General features: G+C 35.7%; 1 long non-coding RNA gene and 1 pseudogene across 1 annotated transcript; both read right to left on the bottom strand.

The window, feature by feature from the left end:
- Nucleotides 1-1,987: 1,987 nt before the first annotated feature.
- LOC101956040 (uncharacterized) lies at nucleotides 1,988-4,729 on the bottom strand. Its single transcript, XR_013430075.1, has 2 exons — nucleotides 4,680-4,729; nucleotides 1,988-2,563 (listed from the first exon to the last, which is right to left on the bottom strand). It is a non-coding gene; the product is annotated as an uncharacterized LOC101956040 (long non-coding RNA).
- Nucleotides 4,730-6,427: 1,698 nt separating this feature from the next.
- Nucleotides 6,428-20,972, bottom strand: LOC144364773 (T-cell receptor gamma alternate reading frame protein-like; annotated as a pseudogene).
- Nucleotides 20,973-21,930: the final 958 nt, after the last annotated feature.

The following is a 21,930-nucleotide window of genomic DNA, read 5'->3' as shown; positions in this document are numbered from 1 at the left end:
GTTTCTGCTGCTGCCATGACCTTGTCCTGAGATGAAACTTTTTTATTATGGCCTGAAACCTGCACTTCATCTCTAAGTTGACTTTTGGACAACCAACAACTTCAAATCTAATCAGCCTTAGATCTACTTTATTAAAAGGGACTGGGGATGTTGGCTGCACATGACACTCCTCAAACAAATAGATGTGGGTGGGATGTGGGGATAGTGGAAGGGCATGAAGTTACCACAGGAGGAACTCTGAAACAGAGGGCCTAGGTCACATGCAGGATGACTTTGCAGGTCCCAGCATGCTTCATTGTCAGTCAGTTCATATCATGATCCTTCCTCTGTTCAGCAAAACTGAATCTGACCTGTCAAGTAATAATTGAAGGAAAATCACATGCTGGATCCTAATGGAAAGAATGCTTGATGTGTTGAAATAACACATATTCAGTAATCAAAATGCCTTTTACATCTCAGGAGTGGAATTGAAATTACACTAAGTCCACAGATTAGCCAGATGTCAGGTTAATAATTTTATCTAAGAAGGAGCGTTGCCCCAGATACACAGGTATAAACCAGTAGAATGGAGCTCATCCTCATAGGAGGAATGAAATATTTGTCCTCTTAAAGGCTGACAGTGATCATAGAAAATGTAAAATGAGTGTATGATTAGAATGTGCTGTAAAGTCAGACTGAAAAAGTCTACACTACCCCTGGAACTGGACAGGACTTAAGCATCCACTCTGCACCATGGCTGGGTAGGGTAGGAGTGGGACTTTCTTGTTTTTATGCTCAAATTAGCCTACATCTTCTCACTGACTCCAAACACCTATTTATGTGATGTTAATGTCCTGTGTAAAACATCACTTAGGTTGAATCTGATGTCATGCTTTTTCTGAAGAAGGACTATTTTGATTCTATATATGTCTTTCTACTCCTGAAGCACCTTGCTGTTGTCCATATCTATAGATACCTATGCTAATGGCTTTAAGACATGGGTTTTCCTCCTTGGTCTATACCAAGAAAATAAAACAAAAAGGTACCAGAATCCTTGAATCAAATACCCGAGAAAAGCCTGACACTTGTTGGAATGTTAAGTATTTTCTTGGAGCTTCACCTTTGCTCTTTCCTTCAGAACAGTGTCAGGAAGGGTGGGGATGAGGCTCAGGGATAGTTTGCATAGATAGTATGCTCAAGCCCTGTATTGGGACCCCAGCACCACAAGCAAAAACAAAACAAAACAACAACAACAACAAAAAAGAAAGAAAAGAAAGAAAGAAATGAAAACAGTGGTCAGAAGGTGTGATGTCTGAACAATCCTGAACATCAGATTCCCAACGCCTCCCGCAAAGGATAACTTACTTTGCATATACAACACAGAGATCCCAGCATATCATAGCAGGGAGAGCAGGTCCCAGCCAGCCTCACCCATATAAAAGTGGATGTTTTTTTTTTCCACTAACTGTGACTTTTCAAAAGTGACAAAGTCGGTTGTGGTTTAACTGCCCTGGCCTTCTCTTCTAACACTCCAGCCACCCCTGAGCTGCCCTAACCAGCAGGGGCTGGTTTGACACTGAGTCTTTTCCACAAATCAACCACATTTGACAGAGCACGGAAACAAAAGAAGCCTGAGAAATTAAAACACCATCAGCCACACCAGTGCCCACCCCCTACCCACCCTGTATCCCCCACCACCAGTGTTCTCCCTCTGCACTGCTCAACTTCAGGGCCACCCAGGTGCAGTGGGGGAAGGAAGGGGATGAAGACCCCTTTGAAACCACAGGAAAAGCTGCCTAGTGCCCAGCCAGTGATGTCAGCCCCACAAAGCTCTCAGTGATTTCCAAAATTCGTGCCTTTGTGTCTGCTTTCCCCGGGGCAGGGAGAGTTCCACATCTCCGAACAGAGGGACACATTCAGCTAAGTCATGGCTAAGTCGTCATTCTGTTTCTCACCTTGGAAACATTCATTTTCATCAAATTAAAATACGCACGGCCAAATGCAGATATTTGATTTTTAAAATTTATTGTGTCTACTGTGAAAGACAAAGCACAGACTCCAAGTAGCAAACAAGGCTGCTTTAGGGTATTTAGAAAGGAAGACTTTAAGATTGTCTTTGCTTAAAGGGCACTGAGGGCTGTGACTAAAAGGTGTACTCTGTCCACATCAAACACTGCCGTGATTTGGGCTGGCTGGAGGGGCCAATGGGGACTGTGGAGACAGAGGGACAAGGAGCCACCATGGGCTTACTCCCTGTTGTTGCAGAGTGAAGTTCCTGAGTTTGCCCATTGGTTTGAAAACCTTCTGCAATAACGACAGAACAATACACATATGAACTTAAGGAGCCCGAACTCAGTAAACAAACCCAGCCAGGTCCTCATCAAATGCTGTTCAGGACAATAAATGAAGAACACAACACGATCCTGTTATACCACTGTCTGTTAGGAGCTCTTCCCATTGCTGCAGACAGCTGTTCTTCTTAGCAGACAGAAGGTGACGATGGCCAAGTAGACCACACTCTTGAGAAGCAGAAGGAGGTAGGTGCAGTAGGCGGAGGTGTGTGTGAACTGCAGCCTCATTGTATCTAAACAGAAGTTGTGCAATTAATTTTATCTGTTCTTTGACAGGAAAGGACTCCTCATGGGGGAGGGTGCCACAGATGTTTATTTTTGGTGACATACACTGAAGTGACACCACCCCCACCAAACCCCAAAGGTCAACATCTACCAATCTCACCCAAACTACCAAGAGCAAGGTTTATCTTATAATCAAGTTCATTAATACTTAGAACCTTCCTAATGTCAAAAAGCAGAACTGCATTTTTAATAGATGAGTCAACAAGAAGCAAAAGTATATGTGACAATTAGGTAGTCAAATTGCTTTACCCCAACCTGTCTCTGAATAATAATTAGAGACAATATTAATCAACCAGTAAACAAAGGCCAAACAATATTCTAAGAGCTTTGTATTTAAAATTCTCCTCTTACTGAATCTTTAGGATGACCTATGAGAGGGATTAGTTCCATTCTCATTTTGCATACAAATTTTGGACACAGTAATAAATAATTTGGCTGATGTTAGGTATTTGGTGACAACCATAGATTTTTGATCCCAGCAACATGACTTTAATAAATACATTTTCATTTAATCTGTGACTGTCCATCTCCAAGTGTAATCACCACCCTGTAGATAAGAAGGTTAGGCATATACAAAGATGAACTGCTGATTAAGGCATTGCACATTGTGTATTCAGTGAGATCTCTCAGAAGGGGATAAAGAATTGAGATAGGGGGCAGAATTTTCACAGCAGGATGAATGGGAGATTTTAGAAAAGAGGACATCATGTAAAATGGAAAAAAGAAGTTAATTTAAATTCCTGGAGACATTAGGGGATTTGGGTCACACTCCCCTTAATTCTCTAAATGCTTTTGTTGATGATATAATATTTTGGGGTAATGACATATGATATCCTTTGAAGTTTTATAAGAAATATATGATATCATGTAACAATTAAAGATAATGACAGTGGGCTACTGTGGCCACAAGGACAAGTCTCTTATTGTAGAAAATTCCGTGTGCATATTCCACCTTTGTAGAGTCAGAACTCAAGATTGACCCTCAGTGTACAAAGAGATCTCCAGAAAAGTTTTCATGGTTCCCTGCCCTGGGTTAGGTGTGGGTTCCAGCCTCTCCTAGCCTGGATGGCAGTTGAGGTACAATGGAGGTCCAGACCCAGGGATACTGGAAATGTAGGAAAGGTAGGCCTGGCTGGAGCCCATGCCTCCGGTCACCTTCTGTGTGCATATGAAGGGAGAAAAGGGCCAGAAACTAGTTTTTATTCTGCTAAAGATATGCCCTATGCTAGACGTTCACATTTGTACCTTTATCTCTTTAATACAGGTGGATTTAGTATAAGTATTTGTCATTGGCAGAGTTCTACAAATAGAAATTACTCACCCATGTGGATACAACTGATTGCCCTGAGAACGAGGAACGGACCAGTCTGTGGTACTCTGAGGCCCATGTACTTCCCACCCCACCATGTATCCACTCTGCCTCAGGCCCAAGGCTTTGGAACTTCTTGCTCTGTGACTCTATCTTCAAGGAAGAATAGAGAACTGAGTAACTCTTCATTTGAAGGCCTGAGTTGAAACCCAAGGTCTGGTTGCGTGGCATGTGCAAGGGACTCAATCCATTTTAGCTTATCACCCTCATCAGTAAAACAGAGAAAACTACTGGACCACTAATATCTGTATGATGAGGATATTTCTTGTTACAAGAAAATGCACAGAGGACACAATCCAAGGTCTTCTGTCAAAAATCCTTGTGTAAGCACTAGTTCACCTTGTTAGTAACTAGGTTGAACTTTGAAATAAATCTAGAATCAACCTGATATCACGTTTTCCCAAGTCATTTGAAATGATAGACAGGTGAATGAAAGAAGTTCCTTTGTTGAAATATTTCAAACGTATCATTGTATCCTCCAGTCACAGTCATCTCCTGTGCAAATCAATAATTCTCTGTGTTAATATGATGCCTAAGAAGTGAGGCATTAATTTAACATATTACTCAAGTCTATTCTACAGCAGGCAGCCATTCTGGTTTTCCACCTTATACCAGGGCTGTTCAAAAGTGAAGATGATAAAGAAGGAGAGAAGTGCTAAAGCTTGACATGCAGGCAAACATACACAAAAACTTACCATATATATCTTTAAAGCATGCTTCAGGATCAGTCTTGTTGACACGTGCTAAAAACCAGAGCAAGTACTGGTCAATTATTCATGGCAGATATTTGACAGCATGAGTGTATGTGCTATTTAAATGTGTACATAAATAAATATATACAATCAGTCCACCCAGAGACAGGACGGCATTAAAAATCTAAGCCCCACAATTACAGAAATAATTGGTCTCACTCTATAATTCAGTAGATATCATTTATATTTTATGTTCCTGCATATAAAGGTTCCTTTTTTAACCACTGTTATGATAAATGTCTGAGATCACCTGCAACAAAAATCAGCTATGTTTTTTTTTTTAAAATTTTACTCCAAATCATGCATTTTCCCAATCCAACTATTCAAACCACATGGATCACTGCAGAAACTAAGAGTACAGAAGACAAAGCCTCACTTAAGAAATCTGGGTCTTGAATGGCAAAGGTATTCATATGTTCTATTTTGTACTTGTTCTATTGGTGGAAAAGGGCTTATAGCCACAAAGAATAGAACAAGAACAAGTCCTTATGGCCTCTCTGGGGCATTTGGACTTCTGTTTAACACTCAGGACTATGATGCACTGTCACTGAACTGCCATCAGGAACCTGCAGATTCAGCCCCCTGCTTAGCTGTGTGGAAATGTACCTCATTGCATCAAAGGAATTCCTTTAGGAACTGTGCCTAATTCATGTGTGACCCCAAGTGATTAGGAAAAGAGGATTCTCTCTTCTCCTAGATGGATGCCGTTCAGGCCTGGCATATGCTAGAAGTACAGGAAATATTTTTCGACCTGTGTTTACCAATGGTGAGAAATATATTCATTATATAGAATACAAGCATATTTGTGCATGTTAGCCTCACCCAATATTTATTGATGAAATTTTGTGTAATGATGATATATGAAATAAAAAACAGAAAAACCCAAGGCCTTCATGGAACTCAACAGCCAAGATGATTCTGTTTTGTTGGACCATGCCCTGGCTCTTGTCAGAAAATTTTGTCATTCTGGGCAGATTAAACTTTGTGTATAACAAGATGGAAGTTGATGACTTTGTTTGCTTGAAAGAACATTCCTGAAAGAGCCGTAATTACTCCTATTTTGCTAACTTATCAAAAGTAGGAACTTTTCTTTAGTATTTATCATGGGTAAGTAGCTAGGTGCTTTAATATATGTTATTTCTTCCCTTCTTTCTTTCTTTTTCTTTTTTCCTTTCTTTTTCCAATGCTGGGGATAGAACCCAAGGCCTTGCATGTGTCAGACAAGCCCTCTATCATGGAGCTACACACTGAGCCCTGTGGTTTGACCTAATTCATTAAAAAAAAAAAAATCTACAGAATATCATGTGATCCGAATCTTTGAAATGATGAAACTGAGGCCAAGAAAGATTAAGAAAAATTTTCAACTTTTTTTTTCTCCAAAGTCAATACCATTTTAAATGAACAGAAAAACAGTAGGCCATTTAGGCTTCCATTTTCTACAAAGGCATTTAAGAAGGATTTACATCCTTGCTCACTACTACATCCTAAAAGGGTAGGATTCTCTTCATCTAATATGTTATCTGGAGCAGTAGCAAGCAACTGTTATCCAAGGGATATGTGAAGCTGAGACAGGAGAACTGTGATTTTGAGGTTCACCTGGGCAACATAAGGAGACCCAATTTCAAAAATAAGAAGAGAAAATGGAAGTTTTCAAGGAGGTTATATGTACATTTAAATATACGTACCTTTCTTTATTGCAGGAAAGAGAATCTCTTGATCAACCCCTCCTTTATTATTCTCGTGTTTGATGATACACCTGTGCTCTTTATCCATTGACTCTCCAGTCACAGTTAGCCAGCTCATCTTCATGTATGTGTCATCAGTCTTTATGGTGTCTCCCTCCTGGGATTCCAGAATCCTTTCACCATACTTCTCTTTCCAGTATACCTTAATGACATCAGGGGAAAAATTCTCAAGAACACAAAGATGGGTTCCAGCCTTATGGAGGTCTATTTCAATAACTGAAGGAAGAAAAATCGTGGGCTTGGGGGAAATGTCTGCGTCAGAGCTTTTATCTGTGGAGAAAATGGAATATCAATAAAAAGAATTACTAGAGAAACAGAAATGTTACATAGTTTGGAAAAACCTAGTGCATCAGAATAAGAAGACATTGAATTAGTGCCCAAGATGGTCTCTCATTCCCGCATAGGTTGCAAAGTAGAACTTTCTTTTGTTCTTATTGAAAGTTGTGGAGAGAGGTTAGGTGGCTCCACAAATCTGAAGGCAAATCTGGCCTTTGTCCTTTCCCCATGTGTTAAGAAGGAGATGACTTTTAACTGTTCCTAACCAAGGCTTTCAAAACTCATGAAATCCCACTGATTTATTATTATTATTATTTATTAGTAGTAGTATTATTTAACTCTCTTTGCTTTTCTCATAGTAGAGAACACTGCCAAGGATGAGAGGGAAGAGAAGGAAATTAGGTCACTTTAGTGACCTTCTAAAGTGCTTCTTTGCCCATCCTTTGTCACTTCTGCTCTCTGGACAAGTAGCTCACAGTCCCATACTCTGCAATTCTGTGCAACCAATTTTTTATTTAGCTGACTCTAGAATGCACAGTATTTATCTTATTTCTTCTACAAATCAGTGTCAGGAAGTAGATTTTTCAATTGTTTTGTAATAATACGCAGCCACTTGCTTTAACAGGAATCTACTGACCATGTAAACTTAACAATTAAGTTGATGTCTGAGATTCAAATGAGGATCCTGAGACCTATTCTGATATTTCTGAGGTTCTCCTAATCAATTTCTAACTTGTTTTAACATCTCATTGTCACATCTGAACTACTCCAAAGTTTTGGGGCAGGTAATAGTTAAAGTCGTACCTCCAAATTATTTGGTGCCTTGAATTTGCAAGCAAAATAGTAGCATTTCCACAACTTTATTAAATTCATACTGATTATTTTCAGAAATACTCTGGTGAAGTTAATCTTATCAACTAATGCACTTATCATAATTTTTTTTTGCTTTAGAAAATATTCACCAAAAGCACATTTCATTTTGTAATTTCACTTGAAATCAAGTATCACTAGGATTACACTGGTGGGGTATTTTTATATTCGTTTGAGTCTACCAAGATGGTCTATACATATCTCCATATCAACATTTGGATATCATTGCCTCTCCCCAAATTTGTTCCAATCTATATGTAACTTAACTGTTTTAGAACTCAGTTTTTCTCTTCATCTTAACCTGCTGAATAAAGTGTATTTATAATTGATGTAAGGTTGAAAGTTAAGGTTCTAAAGTTTCTCACAACCATAATACCAACAAAATGAAGCATCATGTGTTTACAAAGCCTTGAATGTTCACTGGTTAGACACATTTTAAACTAATGACTTAAATTATATGTGTTGGAACCCTATTTAATTTGATTTCCAGTAGAAAATCAAATACTTCACCAACTTATTAGGTTTTAGCTACTTTGAAGTTATAATAATTCAACATAATTTCTTAAGAAAAGGAGAACTGGGTTTTTCGTTTGAAAAGAAAAGGAAAAAATATTCTTGATTTCTGCCTGTTGCAGCTGAGATTCTGTTTTTTTTAAAATACAAAATCAGTAAGCACATAATGTTAATATGTTAATAGTGTTTGGCCTAAAAATTAGGTCATAAAGTGCTTAATTTTATGAATCTTGTTTTAATGCACATACTTAGATAGTGTGTATTCTCCAAAGCATGTTATAAAAGGTAAAATTTTTGTAATATTATACTTTTATTTTTTATTCTATATATTAACAAGTCTAATTTTCATCTTAGAAACTTGCTTTTCTTCATGGGAATACTTATGTTTCATTACTTTAAAGAAATTGAAAAATGAACTTGAAAATTTTCTGTACTATAACTCACCATTCACTATTTTTTGTTTCCTTTTCTTAGCCAGATTCTTTAGGTTTCACTCTCTTTAGGATAAAAATAACCTAGAAATTCCATCATTTTCTCTACATAATATATACCTAAGCATCAAGTAATGTACTTCTTTATAATATGATTAGTATCTGCATTCTGGATCCTCATATTGCATAGTCTTTTAAAATTTTACTATTAAATGTACATATTAAAAGTGGCTTTTTTCTTGCTCAAAATTTTTTATGATACTTAGCATGGCAGTCATTCTATTTTATTTGCACAGCTAATAAAATGGCTACCATTTATTTCAGGTATTTTAAAAATTAATAAATCTTGGGGCTGGGGATATAGCTGAAGTGGTAACACGCTCGTCTGGCATGCATGGGGTGCTGGGTTCGATCCTCAACACCACATAAAAATAAAATAAAGATGTTGTGTCTACCAAAAACTAAAAAATAAATATTAAAAATTCTCTCTCTTTAAAAAAATTAATAAATCTGTCCAATTCATTTACATTTATCCCTTTGAGCAATCAAACAACATATTTTGAGTTAAATTAAATAATCAATCAATATATTTGAGTTAAATTATCCAAGTTGTTTATAACTTAAGATATAATAATATGAAATCCATATAATTTATCAAATATCAATCACAATTTATATTTAAAGTATTATATTTCAAATCTGCTTATGAAGTTTTATTTAATTGTTCTCTATTTTTGTGTCTTCTTTCATTAAATAGTAATAGCTATTTCATATTTACCTTTTCATTTAAGATTTATAATATTTCCAACTATATTTAGTTGTTTTTATATCCTGATCACTTTCTGTATGAATTTAAAGATCTGATATAGGCAAAAGACTAGTCTTATTGTCTATAGATTTTATTATTAATTAAGATTAAGAATTAAATGTTTTTGAAAACACATTTTAGTGTAGTTTTTCTTGCAAAAGGATGCCTGCTAAATAGAATCAAGTACCTCCACATTCAATTTTTTGTGTGAGTGGATGTTAGCCTTTCATTTTCATGATTCAAAATATATATATAAATATATAAATATTTAAATATTTATAAATATATATATCATATAAATATATTTATAAATTAAATATTTAAAAATATATAAATCCTTTTGACAATCTATTGTAAATTTTATTTATTGGAAATAGCTCTACACAGTGGATATAACATTCCCTTCACATTTTAATTGGAAGAATATTTCTTGGGCACCTATTATGTATTCAACAATATGCCAAGAACTTCATTCACATTATTTCATGCTATTCTCATTTAATTTTGCTGGGTTCATATTGTTGTACCATTTATGGAGAAGGAAACAGGCCAAAGAACAATTTCCCATGTTCACTAAGCAGTAAGTGGTAGAGAAAGAGCTCCAAGTCTGCCTACTCACTACTCTTCCCCATGCTTGACCTTAATAAAAGGAAATGTGTCTTCTCTTTTGAGTCTATCACAAATTTACCTGTAATAATTAACTTTGCCTCAGAGTCAAACACCTTAATGATACTATTCTATATATTACATATAAGCCCTTTTAAAAGTTCACATGTACACAAAACCAATCTCATAGCATTTGCACAACATTGTCTATGTTCTCCTTCAGTATAAGGATTCGATTAAAATCTCTCCTAAGAGTTCTCCATAAAATCTCCTTTACGTTCCACTTTTTTCCCCTAAAACTATTATTGCAATAGGCTCTTTCCTAGCTTTCCTTATATTACCTTGGAAATGTTGTATACTTCTGATATACCCACCTGTGACAACAAGCTTAGTTCCACCACTGAAGACTTTCTCACCATCCAATTACCACAGTGATTTTAGCCATATCAAAAATGTTAGACTAGGTTTTGCTCTTCAAATTCCTATGGCCACATGATGCCCTGGAATTCTCTAGAGAGCAGTGTTTTGATCCTTTTTTAGTTTGCTCAAAACAAGTTCTGTGGCTGAGAAAATAAAATAACTTTAAAGTTTTTGGTGCTTTATTTAACTGGAAACAATGAAGAAAGTAGAAATCCATTCAGTATTGTTACCAGAAAGGAGACCCAAATGGAATGAGATGAAAAACCAATTTGATTAAAACCACTACAGTGACACAAGAGGTTACTCATCATCATCATCATCAGTAATTTGTTTTCTATGACTGTGTGCTCCTACATGACAATTTAAGGGACATTTCCAAATAGATATTGTAGGGCATATATACCCCATACTTCCCATTACTCCTAAAGGACTCATGCATTGATATTCTTTTCTAATTTTATAACAAAAATGTTGTATTTGAAAATTCGGTGTGCTTTTAAAATAAATTACTAAAAAATCATGTATTCCACTAGAGTTGTCTTTTACCTTTATGCATAAAGTTTTAAGCCTCCATCCCTCAGAGATCCAGAGTCACTCTGAATTCGTTGTTAATGTCTCTCATGCCAGATCAGGGAGAATTCTGCCTCTCTGGACCTGGACCAAGTCTCCTGACCACTCCAGAGGCCAGACTATGATAAATGAACAAACCAGGAGCAGTTCCAAGAACTCTGATCAGCACCACCCTAAGCCTGCAGCACCTGCATCCCTGCTTCCACTCCCTACTTAACAGTGCAGAATCGAAAGAAAATTTAACCTGAAATGATGAGCTTTGTGCCAGAACCAAACACTTCGATTACATTGCAATCCATGACACACTATTTAAAAAGCCTTTATAAAAACACAACACAAAAACTGTTCTCAATAAATATTTGCTGAGTAAATAAATGAGCAAATGAGATTGTAAAATCATGAAGAACATTTTGCTAGATCTTGAGCTGAAATGATTTGTGTAATTTCAGGTCGTAGTAATTTATGCTTCTCCAGGTAATATAAGAGTAGCAGTTTTGAACTATTTTCAGTTCACCTTCTAAGGAGTTAGAGCAATAAGAAGAGGATTCATTGATATTATATAGCTCTTTACTCAAAGTATTTTTTCACTGTTCTATTGCATGAGATCAAAACTAACCACAGATATTTTGCAAGTTATCTGGACAAAACTTCACTCATACCTCAAAATATAGAGAAGAGGTAACTAAGAAAATTCCATTTTGAGAATTCTCACTTAAAAGATCTTCTATTTTAAAATTATTTCAAGCAAAAATTGATAACAATAGGCTATATACATGGTCTTCAGAACCTGTTAATTTCTAGCCTGTTATTATTTGTTATATACAGGCACAGTACTGAATGTAGAATTTCAGTCAGCTTCCTAACGGGAAAGGGAAGAAATCAGTTACAAAGTAGTTTGGTTGCCATATCCAGTACCCAATACCTGTTAAATTTCTGTTCATGTTCTGAGGCAGGGTCAGAGAAGGTTGATGGTAAGTTAATTTTTCTACAAAGCTTAGATCCATTTTACATACTAGGATAAAAATAGAAAACTGTTACTTACCAGGGGGAGTTAACTATGAGGTTAGTTCCTTCTGCAAATATCTTGATTCAATCTTTGTCATCACAATGCTCACAGTTTTTACAAAAATCTCAGCCTACTCTTAAGCTTCATGATATGATCAACAGTTTAACAACTTTGTCCTGGAAATTTGATCTTCCAACGTCTTTTGAAAGCCCTTAATTACAGACTTTGTGTATCTGTTAAATTGGAAATTTCATCATATATTGATTTCATAAGTTATCTGTTTCCAACTCGGATAGTCATCATGGGAAAGTGACAAAGGGAAATGGTAAATTTAAGGGCAGGAGAAGAAGAGTGCTGGGACAACTGGTCAACCAGCTACGTTTTTCTAAGTTATCAGGATAAGTGTTCTGAGAACTAAGTCTGTTTTCACCCAGGTGTTCAGTTGTGTTGAAACTGTTCAGAGACTGCATCAAAGGAACAGGCCTTCTGCTCTCATAGACACCAAGGCCTCTTTGTTAGCAATTTGGGAATATATTTCTAAAAGGAGGAAGTTCTTTGGTAACTAAAAATGCAAATGTGCGGACCCATTTGATAAATGTGAACCAAAGTCTCCATTTTCAACATAGCCACAGTTACCATTTGACATCATGATCATAATCAGGGCAAGGTCTGATAGATAAGATAATTTCTATGATGACTTCTTATCTTTCCTGGAGTAAGAGAGTAAAATTGTGGAATCCTATCTCCCATGAAATTATAGATTCCTTATTTAAAGTAAAATTGAGGGAAAAAAATCCCAAGTCAACAATATGTTTTTTTTAAAAAGAAGAAGCCTCTTGGAGATAGTTCTTGAACTTTATGCCACTCATCTCAGAGCAGGCAAAAAATGAATTACCAGAATCGGTGTCCAGGTATTAGGACAAAGAAACACAGGCTCTGATGACCTCTATGCCACTCCAGGCCCACCCTGTCCTGGCCTAAGTTCTGTGAGCAGACATGGCTTCTGCCCACAAGGATGAGGGATGAATACGGTGGACAACAGCCCATTCACAGCAGCTCACAACTACCAGCCCAATTAGAAGAAGAGAACTTGATAAAAATTATGTTCAGAAAATGGGTTTTTTTTAATGTTATACATAAATGTATTTATTTTGATCAGTGATCAGATACTTTATACTTCTTTGGCTGCTTATTCCAAGACTTGTAAAGTGTTTTTAAACTTTGAATGACTGGTTGATTGATTCATTGGTTATAAAGATTTTCTTTGAAACCAATAGTTTCATTATTTTTATTATTTAGAGCTGTTATTTATACTTTGCACCTTGTGTAAATGTGTGAATGGTGACCATTCAATCCCTTTGCCCTGTTTTTCCCTTATTCTAGGATCATAAAAAGAATTATCAGAAGCCTCAAAAAAATTGTCTGTATTTCTAGAGCCATGAAAAATTTAATAAAATGGAAAAGGAGTTAATTTTAAAATTTGTTATTACATTTATACAAAAAATATGAGAAATCTATTAAGAGTACTGAGTGACGTTTTACCAAAGACCCACAATAAAACCTTAGTAAATGGAAAGACAAATTCAAGAAGATAAAAACTATAGTAATAATGAAGACTAAACCTACTAAATTCATATGTATATGACTACAATTCTAATCAAATTTTCCATAAAATTTTATTTTTTTATTCTAGGTTATGTTAAAAATAGGGTATATTATATATTCTTAAAGGATGCATAAACATGAGATTGTGACTAAAAACTAGTTGTAGACATTTAGCATGGTAGATACTAATGGTAATAGCAGAGCTACTGACATAATGTGGTAATGATGTAAGAAGAATGAGATAGATAAATAGAGCAGAAAGACTCCAGAAAAGTCTTTAAAGTGTATATTCAAAGTATGACATAGCATTTTTAAACTGTAGAAAAACAATATATTGTTAAACTATTAGTATTAGACAATAATTGTCTCTTGAAAAGACGAACACATATCTCTACCTCCTACCATATGAGATAGGTTCCATATGTAGATAGAAATGAAAATGACAATGACAAAGTTACATGTGTGTTGCAAGTAATTACATCCACTGAAGAGAGGAGCATGGGGTGGGAGTGGGGTAGAAGAATCTTCACTTAATGCATTGTATTTTTATGAAGTAAGAATATAAAGAATTTTAATTTTTACAGTATTTGGAAATTATTTTTTAAAAGAATGGACAAGGGAAACTTATTAATGGTTTTAGGGAATAAGTGACATGATCAACCCTGCTTTGGCGTGATAAGTACAGGAATGGAAAGAAAGGGAAGTTGTGCAGAAAAACAGTTTGAGTGACACAGTCATGTCTTTGTTATTCCACATTTTTTTTGGTTCATTATAGTTGTATATATTGATGGGATTTGTTGTTACATATTCATAAATACACACAATATAACAATATAATTTGGCTCATATCACAAGCAATTTCCCCTTCCCTCCCTTTCTTCCATCCCCTTGGTCCCTTTCCTCTATTGATCTCCCTTTAATGTTTTAGGAAATCCACCATGATCTTTGTTTCCCTTTTTCTTCTCTAACTTCTGCCTATGAGAGAAAACATATGACCCTTAATTTTCTGAGTTTGACTTATTTTGCTTATAATTATTATCTTTAGTTCCATCTATTTTCCTGAAAATGCCCTAATTTCATTTTTCCTATGGCTGAATAAAACTCCATAGTATATATGTACAACATTTTCTTTATCTATTCATCTATTGGACACCTAGGCTTATTCCATAGTTTGGCTATTGTGAATTATGTTTCTATGAACATGGGTATTCATGTATCACTGTAGTAAAATGACTTTAATTCTTCAGAATAAATACATAGAAGTTGTATAACTAAGTCACATGTATGGTGGTCCCATGCCTAGTTGTTTGAGGTGTCTCTACTTCATACTGATTTGCATAGTGGTTGTACTAATTGACAGTCCCTGAAAAGTGTAATAGTGTTTCTTTTTCTTCACATCCTCTCCAGCTTTTATTATTATTTATATTCTTGATGACTTCTATTCTGACTGGTATGGATGAAATCTCAGTGTATTTTTTATTTTCATTTCTCTAATTGCTAATGATGTTGATCATTTTTAATTTATTTGTTGGTTATTTGTATTTCTGCTTTTGTGTAGCATCTGTTTAGTTCATTTGCCCATTTATTAATTGGTGTAAAGTTTTTAAAATTTTTTCATATATTCTAGACATTAATACTCTGTCAGAAGAAAAGTTTGCAAAGTATTTCTCCAATTCTGTGGGTTCTCTCTTCACATTACTAATTTTTTCCTTTGCTATGCAGAAGTTTTTAATTAGATGTCATCCATTTATTAACTCTTGGCTTTATTTTCTGAGTTTTAGGGGTCCTATTAAGAAAGTCATTACCTGTTCCTAAAACCTGGAGTGTTGACCCTATATTTTCTTCTAGGACTTGCATAGCTTCTGGTCTAATTCCAAGGTCTGTGATTCATTTTGGGGTGATTTTTGTGCAGGATGAGAAGATAAAGGTTTAGTTTCATTGTTTTCACAGCGCTATTTATTAAAATAGAAGTGCAATAGATTAGACAAAATGGAATGAAAGGACGGGAGAGGATAGGAATAGAAAAGGCAGTAGAATAAATGTAACATAATTTTCCTATGTACACATATGAAAATTCCTAAGTGAATGCCATTATGCCCACCCACAAGAGTGAGTTCCTAATTAGAATAAATTATAGTCCATGCTTGTATAATTTTATCTAAATGGATTCTACTGCCATGTGTAACTAACAAGAACCATAAAAAAAGGGGTGTTCTGTTTTCTCCAATATATGTTTTTGGCATTTTGTCAAGGATCAGATGAGCAAAGACATGTGAGTCTGTTTCTGTGTCTTTTACTTTACATCCTTTGTCTATGCATCTATTTTTATGCCAGTACCATGCAGTTTTTGTTACTATAGCTTTGTGGTATAATTTGAAGTCAGTTGTGCCTCTAGCATGGCTTTTTTGGTTTAAAGTTGCTTTGGCTATTCTTTTATTCTTCCAAATGAATTTCAGGACTTTTTTTTCTAGTACCATGAAGAACATCACTGATATTTTGATGGGGATTACATTGAATCTGTACTATGCTGATGGTAGTATGGCAGGATCAACAATATTGTTCTGCCTATCCATAAACAGGAGATGTCTTTCCATCTGCTGAGGTCTATTTCAATTTCTATTTTTAGTGTTCTATAGTTTTCATTATAGACATCTTTCATCACCTTTGTTAGATTCATTCCTAGATAATGTTTTTTGAGGCTATTGTGAATAGAATTGTTTTCTTGATTTTTTTCTCAATAATTTTGTTGTTGGTATGTAGAAAAGTTATTAAATTTTGTATGTTGAATTTTGAAACCTGATACTTTGCTAAATTTGTTTATTAGCTCTAGCAGTCTTTTGTGGAGTTTTTGGATCTTCTAGGTGTAAGATCATATAATCTGCAAGCAGTGATAGTTTGACTTTTTATTTTATTTTTATCCCTTTTATTTATTTCTCTCATATAATAGCTCTAGCTAGAATTTCTAGCACCATATTAAGTAGGAACGGTGAGAGTGGGCATCCTTGTCTTGTATCATATTTTCAAGGAAACACATTCACTTTTCCCCATTTACCATGAAGTTGGCTGTGGGTTTTTTACATATAAAGTCTTTATGACATTGAGGTAAGCTCCTTCTAGCCCTAGTTTCTTAGGTGTCTTTATCACAGATGAATGCTCAATATTATCAAAAGCTTTCTCTTTATCTATCAAGAGTACTAAGTATTTTTTGTTCTTAATTCTGTTAATGTGGTGAATTACATTTATTGATTTGCATACATTAAACCATTCTTGCATCTCTGGTTTAAAACCAACATGGCTGTGTGCAATCTTCTTAATATATTGTTGAACAAAATTTGCTAATATTTTATTAAGTATTTTTACAAGGATGTTTGTTAGTAGGTTTCTTTCCTCAATGTGTCCTTATCTGGATTTGGTATGAGTGTGATATTGGCTTCATAGAGTAAATTTGGAAGTGTTCCATCCTTGTCTATTTCGTGAAATAATTTGAGGAATATTGTCATTAGTTCTTCTTTAAAGGTTTGGTAGAATTCAGCTAAGATTCCATGTGGTCCTGGGCTTTTCTTTGTTGGAAGGCTTTTTATTACTGCTTGTATGCCATTACAATTTATTTATCTGTTTAAGTTTTCTACATCCTCTTGATTTAGTTTTGGCAGATTGTATTTGTCTAGAAATGAGTTCCTTTCTTCTAGGTTTTCCAATTTATCGGAGTATAAGTTTTCTAAATACTCCCAATTGATCTTTCCTTCCTCATCTCTAATCTCATTAATTTGCTTTTTCTCCCTTTATCTTTTTGTTTAGTTTGGTTAAGGGCTAATCATCATTGATCTTTGTATTATTTTTCTTTTATCCTCAAGTTTATTGATTTTGGCTCTGATCTTAATTTTATTGGTTTTGGAACTGGTTTGCTCTTCTTTTTCCTCATTCTTGAGATGTATCATTGGGTTGTTTCTTTGGGATTTTTCTGACTTTGTTTTTATCTAGACATTCATAGCTGTAAACTTTCCTCTTTGAACTTTCTTCACAGTTTCCCAGATATGCCAGTGGAAGTGACCTACAACAGAAGCTGATTCAAAGAATTCTCAGCTTCTAAGCTTCTGTTTCCTCCAGTTTGATGGGATGGGAAGTACTGTCAGAACAGATCAATGCACTCCCAGGGGCCACTGCAGAATTCTGTTTGTGGAGTTCTAGAAGTTGGGGCTTAGGTCTAATCAGGCTTCTGGGCTTTGTTGGGTGGTATTTGCTCTGGAGAGATTAGATCAACATACCCCTAGGGATTGGCAGTTGCAGATCTCTGCTTCAAGTCTGGATCTCAGGAGCCTGCCAAGGATTCTATTTGTGGGGTGAGAGAGCCAATCTTTTACCCTCTCTGCTGTCCATGAACACATCCTTTCCAGGCTCCCTATGCTTAGTTCCTGAGTATATTCACACATGTTTTTTTCAGATTCCTGAAGTGTTTGAGAAGGGTCATGTGAGCCAACAAACTCAAAGGGGGGAAGCAAGGTAGGCTCCCTTCTCTTTTACAACTTGAGTTCCCCTGGATAATATAAGCTCTATGACTATTTCACTCCTGTTCTGCTTTGTACACCTTAGGTCATGTGATAGGTGATTGCAAGGACAATGATCTCTTGATTCCTGCAACAGCAGCTGCAGCAAAACCACCTCAAGATTTCTCCTACCTCAACTCTTTGGCCACTTGGGAAACATGAGGCACTTTTTATGCACCAGTATGCCATGCATCATTTGGATCTGCTAAGAGAAGACTGCTTTTCTGATCTCAAGTTTTCCATATTAAATCTCTTTGTTATGTTTCTCTCTGTGCTGAAAAAGCAATACTACTGCTGCTGGCACAACTAGCTTGGCTCCAATGCATTCTTTCTTCTTCATTTAATGGATCCAAATTTCTGAGTCTCCAAGACACTCTGGCTGGCCAACATTGAGTTTCAGTAAGATTCCTCTTTTCATCTCAGAGAGAATGGATGACTAGGAATCTAGCCTTCCTCTATCTTTCCATCTTGAATCTCCCCATGTTTTATATATGACCACCACAAACCAATAAGTGCAACGAAGGACCTATATTACTGCTAAGAGTCATACAGAATGGCTGGTGCAATTAACATTAATGGATTTTTTTAAAGTTCTAACAAGATTCTCATGAAAGAAACCAAATTACCATCTTAGGAAGTTGAGAGTAAAAGAAAAGACCCATTAAAATCAGAACAATCCTGCTCAGATCCCAGTTTTTATTGATGTGACCTTTGACATGCACACTTCTCAGAGCCTTGGTCTCCTAATCAGTACAGTGGAGACAGTGAGATTCATTCTAAAGGACTTTGTGAGATTCATGATCTAAATGTATATAGATCAGAGAATGAACACAGTAGGCTTTTAAAAACAGTTCATTTTCTCTTAATGATGCAAATATTCATGCATACAGTATTTAATGTTTAAGAAAAAATGGAAACATTTTGTTATATAAAAATAGGTATTTTATCATCTCACCCTGCATTATGTAACACACACACACACACACACACACACACACACACACACACTCTCTCTCTCTCTCTCTCTCAACACATCCTGAGATGAACAGTGGAGACAACTAAAATTCTATTTCAAACAGAGTGAGTAATGAAGAAGTAAATACAAAAGTGACAAGAAGCCCCTACACATATGACAGATAGTTATGAATTTTCACAATGTCCACAGGCAAACATTCCTAGTGGAGCCCCATTTCTTTTTGACTAATAAGAAATGTTTGTTTGAAGCAGGAACTCATCAAATGCACTTCATGTGGAAGAATTCTCTCCTAGAGAATTAACACTCTATTCTCAAGTTCAAAAATTCCCTTTTCACTTTTTTTTTAGTACAAGTATGGCAAAATTTATTAGATGAGAAAGAAGAGGAAAAAGACACTCTCAAGGGAGAAAGTAGCCATTTCACTTAGAAAATCAACAGCTGCCTTCTTTGTGTCCTAGTGTTTATTGGAGTTAAAGGGCATTCAAGCATTGCTCCTACTTCTTTTTTTTTTAATTGGTTGTTCAAAACATTACAAAGCTCTTGACATATCATATTTCATACATTAGATTCAAGTGGGTTATGAACTCCCATTTTTACCCCGTATACAGATTGTAGTATCACATTGGTTACACATCCACGTTTTTCTATTCCAGGAGGACAAGCCCTAGCCACAAGCTCTGTTGTAGTGAAACGAAAGAAAATTGATAGATACAGGGTATACTATGAATTAGGTCTCATCCATACATATATCTCTTTCAGCTATATCTATAAATAATTGTGATACTAAAAATTAAATGTGAAACAAAATTCAAGATTTCAAACTGAGGTGGAATTCGAGTTAAACTTTGAAGATTCCAGACCTTATTCATTGCACAGGTTCACAATGCTTGGTTGGAGTTGGAAGGATGGTATGTCAGTACAGTTTCTAGATCTAGACCCGTTCTAAGGCCAAAGATCTGCAACTGGCCCTATATGACATTGGGAGTTGCTCTCCCAACAGTCACAGGGATGATTGAATTATATAAAGAGTAGATAAAACGGTTGATTTGCATATTCTAAAAAGCAATATACCAGTGCATACTGGGAACCAAGTACGCAGTGAGCAGATTATAGACAATGATAATATACTGCATTTTTCCAAAAGGTAGAAGAAAGGAGTTTGAATGTTTTCACCAATAAGACATGATAAAAGTTTTAAGAGATGAAAGTATTTATCCTAACTTGAACATTACACAATGTACAGATTTATGGAAATATAACATGATACCACCGAAGTATGTACACTTTTATGTGTATATGTGCATTAAAATAATTTAAATTTAATAAATCATTGAAAAATTCATCTTTAAAAATGTAAAGTCTTTGACTTTCAAGGATTAATGCTTAATTTTAACATTGGGCTAGAGCTTTCCTTGGAAAGATTATTTTTGAACTTCCTTACCCTGTAGTTCCAATTATTCTTTTATATGTAAAGTCAAGCATTTGTTTGGTCAGTATAAATGATAACAGTATTTACTTTGTAATGATGGATGTTCTGTGTTTTAGCCAGCTTTTTCACTACTGTGAGTAAAAGACCCAACCAGAAAAATTTTAGGGGGTAAAAATGATAAAATTTTTATTTAAGGGCTCATAGTTTCAGAGATCTCAGTCCATAGACAGCTGGATGCATTCCTCAGGGTTCCACATGAGGCTGAATATCATCAAGGAAGAGTGTGTTGGTGGGAAGCAGCTCACACGATGATCAGGAAGCAGGAGGGAGAGACTGTACTCACCAAATACAAATGTTTTCTTCAAAGCCATGCCCCCAATGACCACCTCCTCCAGCCGTACCCCACCTGCCTTCAGTCGCCACTCAATCGATCCCATCTATCGATTAATTCACTGATTAGGTTAACCCAATCATTTCCTCTCTGAACCTTCTTGAATTGTCTCACATGTGAGCTTTTGGGGGACACTTCACATCCAAACCCTAACATTCTGTTTCCCATACCCGTCTACTCAGAAATTTACAAAGTCAAATTTCCTTGTTAAAACAACAGGGACCCTCAGTGCCATCACGTTAGCCATTGAATCTGTAAGGACTGAGTGTGGTTTAACCTGAATATCCGGTTAAATCTCACATATTACTTAGATATTTTCACTAGTCTTTGAGTTACACCGGGAAATAAGAGTGTCCATGGGAACATTTGGGCCATGAACTTCAGAATCATCATCAGGTGGTTATTGTTGGCACAAGTTGCTTATTACTCTGTAAATGTTAGTGTGAACATAAGAAATTTCTAACCCTACGTTGAAACATAGGGTGTAAAGGTAGTTCTTCATACTAGAATCATAATTTTTGTCTGGAGCTCTGTCCTAACAGCCAACTGAAGACCCAGAGGTTTGAGTCTAGTTTGTGGTTATCTTTCTAGTAGGGGAAACCACAGGTCTCAGGGTTCCTGTCATCTGCTTTCAGATCTCACATCACACAAAACCTGAGAATATGAGGACCTCCTCATCTCTATTACCAACGGAGGCAAAGTTTGAGGATAAAAACAACATGTTCTGGAAATTTGGGTGAGGGACTGGGATTGTGAACAATATTTTTTTTTTGGCTACTTATTTGACATTGTTTAGGCATAATATAATGGCATAGATTTGCTGCAGTTGCTGTTCTTATTTCTGAGGTGTGATTAGTAAAACACTGGACATGAAAAAGTCCTGGGTCACTCTAACACTGCAGAAAACATACTAGTGCCACCAAATTTGAACCAAGTTCAAGGTGACCCATTTGGGACTGTTCCCAAGCTTCATAGCAAAGACTAAGAAATCTGGGCCTTGGGTC

The sequence above is a fragment of the Ictidomys tridecemlineatus genome, chromosome 2, assembly GCF_052094955.1.
Source record: "Ictidomys tridecemlineatus isolate mIctTri1 chromosome 2, mIctTri1.hap1, whole genome shotgun sequence".
NCBI classification, from domain to species: Eukaryota; Metazoa; Chordata; class Mammalia; order Rodentia; family Sciuridae; genus Ictidomys; species Ictidomys tridecemlineatus.
Note: the sequence above shows the minus strand (reverse complement) of the source record. Positions and strands in the feature narration are given on the sequence as shown.